Raw genomic sequence first — 9,516 nt, 5'->3', positions numbered from 1 at the left:
TGTCTTTTGATTTCCTGACTGCTAGTGCCAAAGTGTTGATTGTGGAGCCCAGCAAGCTGTAATTGTTACCAACCTCAATCTCTTCTCCATCTCTCATGATGCTGCCAATTGGCCCAGTGGTGAGAATCTTTGTTTTCTTGATGTTGAGCTTTAATCCATATTGAAGACTACAGTCCTTGACCTTCTGAATCAAGCACGTTAGGTCTTCTTCAGTTTCAGTAAGCAAGGTTGTGTCATCTGCATATTATAGGTTCTTGATGGGTTTTCCTCCAATCTTGATCCCACATTCCTACTCATCCTTCAAGAAAGACATGATCTAACACAGCCTTAATTTGATATTATTTTGAGAGTAAGCCTCAATAGTGAGAAGAGTAGTGAAGAGAATATATATTCCATATATATTAAAATTATATATATATATATGTTGTTGATTGCCATTGAGTAGAGCATCACTCATAGTGACCCTATGAAAAAGGGGGAAAAAAGGCCTGAAGACTTTCCATAATTATCATCATTTGTCAAAGTTCATAGAGATTCCAGAGGCGTGTAGGTTAGGAAGTTGATAGCACTCCTGCTTCCATACCTGTCTTAAACTGGGAGCTCCACCAAATACTGTCTACTATGGGTAACCATTATGGCATTTGATACCCCAGTGGCACAAGGTTCAGCATCACAGTAACCCCCGGTTATGTCAGTACAGCATATTGACAGAAGAGTGCTATACCAGTTATAAGAACATTTCCTTAAAAATATAATATCAACCAACTTTTAAACACGAAGGCCCTCCTCAAGGTTTTGTTGACTTTAAACAAAAGACTTAAATAAAAAAGAAACCAATATAGTATGTTTTTGCTGATATATATATATATATATATTTCTAAAAACAAATATTTCAAACATCAGCAGTCAGGAAAAGATGAATGACACAGGAAAATCTGCTGTTAGGGACCTCTCTAGAGAACTGAGAAGCAACAACATCAGTCTAGAGACTAAGGTTAGCCTGATGCAGGCCATGGTTCTTTGCAATACTTGCTATGCATCAGAGAGCTGGACAATGACTAAGGATGACTGAAAAAGAATTTATGCCTTTGAATTGTCATGCTGGAATAGAGTCTTGAACATACCATGGACCTCCAAGAAAACAAATAGGTCTCTCTTGCAGAAGTTGAAACCAAGTTTCTCCTTGGAGGCTAGGATTCTAAAGCTCCATCTCACATACTTGGGGCATGTGGCCACGAGGGACCAGTTCTTGGAGAAGGACATCTTGCTTGGAAGGATGAAGGGATAGTACAGGAGAGGAAGACTCCGGATGAGATGGATTGATGCAATAACTGGCGTCCTGGGGATAAGTGAGACTGGCTCAGAACAAAGAAGGCTTCAGAGCTGTTGTACATAGGGTCATTATGAGTTTCATGTGGCTTGAATTTTATTTTATTTGGCCACTTTTTTTTTGTCTTTTAAAACTTCTGTGGAGAAAGCCAAAGACTATAGATTCTCATGTGTGGAGGCACTGTAATGACAGACAGTTATATCTAAGCCCTTCTTCCCATTTGGAATACAGATCTAAATGACCTGGTACATGCAGTCCTAAAATAGAAAGTATAGGGAAAGAGAAATTAAATGCAATGTATTGTCCTTAAAAGAGGGCAGTAGATCAGGTCAGAGAAATATGCCCAAATAATATATTTAATGGTAGGTTCTAAGACAAGAACTTGAAGTCAAAGTCCATGGTGTGGGGATTATTCAAGAAAATGACAATAATTTGTTAAAGGTGAACTTCAGATGATCTGAAACAAAATTGAGTCAAGACAGTTAAACTATTTATGTATCCCTTGTCCTGTGTTGGGTATGCTAGCTGGATTTAAAAGACATTCTCTTCAGAGTGGCCCAAATCCAAGTTTTTATCATGGTCACTTAGCACACTCTCTTGTTCCACAGTTAAAATTTATGATACTGTTTTTACACTTTTGATCTCAACTCGTTTGAATGTTCTTGGCACATACAGGAGCTATCAAGGGTTTGATAGACTTCCATCTCTGATCACCAGATTGGTGCTTGGCTCAGCAAGAAGATGAGGGTGAAAATGCAAGAAAGGAGTGTGGATGGAGTTTTAAGGAGACAAGGTGGTTTACAGGTTTACCTTCAGTGGAGGTGGTAATGGAATCAGTGAGCAAAGTTCTAGAATCACTGAATAAGTATTTACTGAGAAGACAACATGCATACTCTTTCCCTTTCTCTCTTTCTCTTTTCTTTAGGTAGATATTCTTCGGTATCAACTCTCTGCTATAATAGAGGTGATACGAAAAGGCCCTCCTTAAATATGCTTTGTTTTTTTCAGCCTTACCCACTGGGCAAGGAAGTACTAGTTAAGAGTTACTGCGGTTCTTGGATGTCATGTACAAGTTCTTGGTGAAAGAGTTAAACAGGTTATTGGCCAATTCTTAAGTAGCTTGATAGTTGAACTAATCAGGCTTACCTTTCAGGTTTGAGACCAATTAAACGTTTTCAATTTGTTTTGCTTGTATAAACACTTTATATATTTCAATCTATATGTGGAACAAATCATCCAGAAGGCTGGGCTCTATGAGGAGTGTGGCATCAGGATTGGAGGAAGACTCATCAACAACCTGTGTTATGCAGATAACACAATCTTGCTTGCTGAAAATGAAGAGGACCTGAAACATTTGTTGCAAAAGGTCAAGAACAGTAGTCTTCAATATGGACTGAAGTTCAACATCAAGCAAACAAAGATTCTCACCACTGGGTTCATTGTACCATCATGACATACAGAGAAAAGATTGAGATTGGTAACAGCTTCAGCGTGCTTGGCTCCGCAATCAACACTCTTGGTACCAGCAGCCAGGAAATCAAAAGACAAATTGCATTGGGAAAATCTGCTGTCAGAGACCTCTCCAGAATACTAAAGAACAATCATTTCAGTATAGAGACTACACTGATCCAGGCCATGGTCTTCACAATTATTTGCCATGCATCAGAGAGCTGGATGATGACTAAGGATAGAAGAATTGAAGGCTTTGAGTTGTGGTGCTGTAGAAGAATATCAAATATACTATGGGCTGCTAAGAGAACAAATAGGTCTGTCCTAGAGAGGGTGAAACCAAGCTTCCCCTTGGAGGCAAGGATTTTGAAGCTTCATTTCACATACTTTGGGCATGTTTCCAGGCGAGTCTTATCCTTGGAGAAGTACATTATGCTTGGAAGGGTGGAGGGACAGTGCAAGAGAGGAAGACCCTGGATGAGATGGAGTGACTCAGTGTCTAATAATTGGACTAGTTATGTCAGAGACAATGCAATTGGCTCACAATAGAGCAGGGTCCAGAGCTGTTGTACATATAGTCATTATGACTTGAAAGTGACTCATGAGCAAATAATAATAATAATAATAATAATAATAATACTTTCAAATCATAGCTGAGTAATTACACTTGTACCAGATTCATACATGCACAACACAATGAAAGTATATGTTCACATAAACTACACCGTCCCTTACATTCTTTCTGTTGCTAGCAGCCATTAAGTTAGCCTCAGCTCATGGCCAATTTACTGGTCATGAACTCCACATGCACAAGCTCATATTTCCTGTTCTAGCCTCTTTCTTTCTTAAAATGTTGATCCGATTCACTAATAATTTTTTAGTGATAAATTCCAACTGAGCATTATTGGTATCAGGACTAACGGTTGACAGATGCAGAAAAATACTGGTGATATCTGTCCAAACTTACTGACAAACTGGACACTGAAGTCTTAAACAGATGGATTTGTTGTTGAGTACTACTGAGTTGGAACTGACCCATAGCTGACCCTCCAGTGGATTTTCAGAGGAAGTAAATTGCACCAGAGGAGATTACTCATAGTTCACAAATGGAGCAGCTAGGGGATTCAAACCATGTACCTTTGTATTGGCAACACAATTCTTTACTACTAGGTTACGAGTGCTCTGTCTAAAATAGTGTTTGTGATTAGGGATAATTCTTGCAACAACTTTTTGGAACTCTCTAAGATGCCACTTAAGTGAATAATTTATGAAAGCCCTCCTTTACCACGTTGTCCTTTCCTAACCTTTCTTGAGCCTTTTATTCACAAAGCACTTTCCCATTTCATTAAATTCTTCACAAATTATGAAATATCTTGTGACTGTTAGGTGACATCAAGTGCAGTCCAACTTGTAGAGATCCAATGAACGAAGGATGAGAAATCTTTGTGTACTGTTGAGATGGAACCGACCCATAGCTCACCCTCCAGCAAGTTTTCAGAGGCAGTAAATTGCATGAGAGAGAATTATTCATTCTTTTCTCACAGAGCAGCTGGTGGATTCTTCCTAAAGCTCTAAGTGTGAAAAGCAGCTTCACCATCCTTGCCTCTAAGGAACAATCTGGTTGTACTTTCTCCAAGATGTATTTGTTTATTCTTTTTGCAGTCCATGGGAGATTCAGTTCTCCTAGCCAACACCACATAGCTTTACTTTTTACTAATACCTTCAGTGCAGCTTGGGCTTCTTCTTTTTACTTTGTTCCTAATGAGACATTACTTCTTGAAATAGTTCCTCGTCAGCTTTATTTATTTAATTTTTTTTTACTTCCTGGATCAATCAAGATTCTGTCCATAGCATTTCTCAGTATTACAGCTCAAGATTTGAATTTATGTTTCAGTTCTTCGAGTCTGAGAAATGCCAAGTGAGTGATTCTCCTTTTATTCTCTGACTTCAACTCTTTGCATATTATTTTATAATACTTTGATTTGTTCACTCGGACTGCTTTTTGAAGTTTTCTATTCCTCTCTATTAAGTTGGTGTCTCTTTGCTTTGTTTTGACTTTTCTATAGCTTAGTGCATTTTTCAGAGTTTATTCTGCCATTCATTCTGGTATTTTTCTCCTCTGTCTTTGAAATAACATTTTGTTGTCTTCAGAGACTGAATCCTTGATGTAATCCCATGGCTCATTTGGTCTTTGATCATTAGTATTCAATGCTCCCAGTCTATTGCATTCTAGCCCTTCTATGATATTAATAGATGGACCATTTAAAGGTGGGCACTGCTATAACTAGTATTGTAAAGGTAATAATTAAAGACACAAGAATGATGTGATGGCTCAGAAATGGAAAGGAAGATTTTTTTTAAAAGGAAAGAAATCTTGAATAGCAAATTTATTTCTGTACTAGAAATTCTTATTAGACATTTTCATTTAGAAATATTTTATGGTTAAAAACGTAATTTCTAGTAAGGCATACTCACTCACCAAAAAAAAAAAAAAATCAAGTAATCACTTGACTATCACTGTCTAGGAACCAATATGAAACTCTCTCATATCTAACTTATCTCTTCTTTTAGTGACAGGCAAATCAATTAATGCACTTTTATCCTTAATGACAGGACACAACATGTTCTTGAAACTATCTTTTGGGGTTTCATTCTCCATACAATGACCTATTACAACAAGCTGCCCTCATGGCCTTTTACATCAATTATTTAAAATCAAAGAGCCATTAATTCAAATATCTGTGTATCTGTAATAGAATTGTTTTAAGAGGTGGAGAGTGAAAGAAAAAATTGTCAATAAAATCATTGAACCTTTCAAGACTGATATGATTTATATGGAATCATTGTGATTCTATTTAAAGTGCTGCGATCTGAGTGGCTGGGTAGGGGAGAGTTGAATTATTCATGTTTTCTTGGTCAATACTTCCATATATATATATGGAAGTTCTGCCTTTTTAGGTTGCTGACATGTATTTCTGAATCTAGTTCCTTTTGGAATGATTCAGAGTCCGTCAGTAACAAGCTGCATTCTCTACACTTGGATACCAACAGAGACTTAAAAATAGGAGCCATGTGCACAGAGCTTCTTGTGCCAACCAACAGATTCTAACTGCATCTGTTGCATATGGATTGACAGGAGAGGGGCCAAGTATACGTTGCTGTGAAGCAGCTTGCTGCTTCTGTTTTCAGAAAAGCTCAACATTGTACAAGCCCTGAACAAATTAGCCTTCCAATCACAATGCAAAGATATTAAAATAGGGTGAAAAAACCTAGATGGGATGAGGCAATTCTTGCCAAATTAGTAGAAGATTAAAGAGGGAAAAAATATCATTTGAAGACTGATAATTAGAAAGATGGAAAGATGAGGGGGTAGGTACAAATATGTGACTGAACCTTGAATTGGAAAAAAACAAATAAATACTTGTTGCCTCCAATTGGAAGAAAGCTGAGGTGTAACGGGTACAAAATCCCAGAGAGCCTTTAGTTGTTTTCTGGTTAGAAACATAACAATTTCACTTAAGGACTTAGTATCAAATTTGTCAGGGAAACTTGGTAAATATCTATGTCTGTATCTAGAAAGCATACATCAAAATTCATTGGGCTTAGAATTGACAACCTAGAGGAAAATTCAGAATGAATGCTTATTAAGGTTTTACTTATTATGTGATAAGAGACACAAAAGTGGTCTAAAACATCAAAAATATTTTGCAAATTTTATGTCTAGGAGTTATGTAACTATTCTATCTGAACCGTATTACACCCAAAACCCCCTTACTGACTTAAGTTGTTTCTGACTCAGTGACTGACTTTCCAAGACTGTAGATTTTGACAGGAGTAAAGGGAAGGACTGCTCATTCACCCCGCTCCCTGAGAGTTTCTGGTGGATTAGATCTCCCAATCTTTCAGTTAACAGCCCACATATAGATGCTATACCTCTACAGCTCTTTATGAACTTCTTAGAGTTTTCATTACTATATTATCCTTTCCTAAATGCACAACACAACAAAATATTTCTAAATCAAAGTGTGTGTGTGTGTGTGTGTGTGTGTGTGCGTGTGTGTGTGTGTGTAGACAAGTCTTACATGCAGACTTTTCTGTAACTCCTGAACAAAAAAATGGCAAAACATGGTCTTTGTGCAAATGAAAGGGGGAAGCAATACTAGACAGGCTCTTCACCCTGTCCAATTTATTTCTATTTTCATCTATACTAGGGGACCTCCAGTGGGAGTTGCGCTGTCAACCCAAAGGTGACACTTCTCTGAATATTCACATCCACCAACTGTTTCACTAGAGAAGGATAAGAAAATCCACTAAAGAGTTACCAAAAGTTGGTTGAGACTAGACTGCAATGAACGAGGGAATGACTAAGTGACCATTATGAAATGAGATGGGCTGATCGTAACTTAATGATAGGGACTGACACAGTGACTGCAACAATGGGTTTGAGCATGGTGAAGATGGTGTGCATGGCATAGGATAGGGCAAACTTTCAATCTGCTGCTCACAGGGCACTGGAAGTCATAGTTAACAAGAAGGCATTAGATAACAAAAGCAAAAATAGTAAATCTTCCAAATTGTATAATTTAAGCCTATATTCCACAGAAGGAGATGATGCTTCAATAAGAACAGAAGCATTTGGATATAACTACTTGCACAACTAGCCCAATAATTTAAAGTACTGAGCACTTGCTATTTACATATATGCCAGCCATTGCAGTAGGCACTAGGCAATCAGTATTGCTTATCCTTCTAGAGCTTACTGACAGGAAAAGAAAGAGTTAAGAAAACAATGCAATTGTCATCACAGAGTGGTGTGCTCAAGGTGGAAGATACTAGTATCCATAATTAATGCTGTTGTTGTTTACCATTGAGTCATAACTGGCCCATAGTAGAACTTCCAGCAAGTTTTCAGTGACAGTAAATTGCACAGGAGAAGTCCATCCATTTCTTGTGGAACAACTGTTGGATTTGAATGGCATGCCTTCAGGATTGCAGTGCAGCTTGTTAACACTAGGCCACCAGAGCTCCTATCCGTAATTAATAGCTAAGATAGATGGAGTGTTCCACATGCACCTGACACTATAGACTTATATTATTTATATTTAACCCTAACTCTCATTCTTATTGTCACTGAGTCCTTTCTAACTCATAGTGGCTCCTCCAAAAGGTGTTCAATGCTATAAATTACAAAGAAAGAGATTGTTCATCCTTCTACCATGGATCAGCTGAGGATGTGACTCTCCAGAAAAGTTCATCTTTGGGATAGCAGCACAACCCTCTATGGACTAAGCAGCTAAATCTACCCTGGGCATTGCTATTATCCCAATTTGATGAGAAAGGCATGGAGAGATCACATAACCTTACCACACTCACCCATTAGGCATTATGTTCCACCACTTGGTCTGTATGATTCTTGGGCTGGGCTTCTCTGAATGCTATTGTCTTCCTATGAAATAGTATAGGGAGCTCTGGTGGTCTAGTGGCAAGATATTGAGCTGCAATCCTGAAGGCACGTGGTTTGAGGTCACCAACTGCTTCTTGGGAGAAGGATGGGCAATCCTCTCCCTTGTGATTAACTGCCTTTGAAAATCCTCTGGAGAGTCAGTTATGGGCCCGTTTCCACTGCACGATACACAACAAAACACGTGCAATATTATTATGTTGTTACTACTATTATAATCATTATGAGTAGGTGAGTTGTCAATTTAGCACCCCATAGTTCATTTTTGGAAAGCTTATAAAGTTTTAATATTAATTAAACAGATATGAGCAAAACCATGAATCCCTATATTTTTTTTTCTATATTACTTCATGGGAAAGTGCTAACAGTGATGACTATAAGGAAATACACACACACACACACAGGCACTCTTGTCTGAGCTAGAAAGAATGCATACTGTGGCCTTAGTTATTAATTAAATGTTTTAAAACATTATTTATCAGTGTGCTTTTTCACTGTCAGAATGCCTTAGGGTTCCTCACAGCAGGTCCTCCACAGCTTTCAAGGAAGAGCTGCCAAGAGTCCTTGCCCAATGTTCAGGGCTATATTTGTTCATTCTACTACAGTATAGACACTTTTGCTTCTCCCAGTGACTTCATTTTAATCTACTTTGAAAGCCAGACAAAAAAAATAAAATTATATATGTATATATATTTGTGCTCTCACCACCAAAGGAATTGTGATATGCAGATTTTAAATTATCTGTTTCATAAGAGCAAAAAAAAATCTACATGCCTGTTTATTAAAATTGTTGTTGTTGTTGTTGTTTGGTGCCATCGAGTCATAGATGACTCATAGTGACCCTATGAACGAACAGCCTGAACACTGTTCATACATAGAGTTTCCGGAGGCAAGCCATTTTGGAAGTGGATGCCACTCCTGCTTCCAGGCTTAATTTAGTCGGGAAGCTCTAGCCAACACTGCCCACCATGGGTACCCAGGGGTACCACGATTGGCACATCACTGTCACAGGCTTCAGCATCACAGCAACCACAAGCTACCTCTGTACAGCAATGCACAGACCAGTGCTATACCACCTATAGTAGAATGTTTGACAGGAAAACAATTTGAACCTAGCCAAGGGCCGCAGGCCCGAGGGCCCTTTGGGCTTAAGGCCACCTCCTGGTTTAAACCCTAGGCCCAGGCTGGCTAGCCTCGCTCCTGGGGACAGAGCAAACCTGCACATAACAAACACATGCCCAGAAAAGCAAGGCTGGCTAGCCTCGCTCCTGGGGAC

This window comes from Elephantulus edwardii, unplaced genomic scaffold, assembly GCF_000299155.1.
Source record: "Elephantulus edwardii isolate Elephantulus edwardi_28Jun2011 unplaced genomic scaffold, EleEdw1.0 scaffold00020, whole genome shotgun sequence".
Taxonomy (NCBI): Eukaryota; Metazoa; Chordata; class Mammalia; order Macroscelidea; family Macroscelididae; genus Elephantulus; species Elephantulus edwardii.
Note: the sequence above shows the minus strand (reverse complement) of the source record.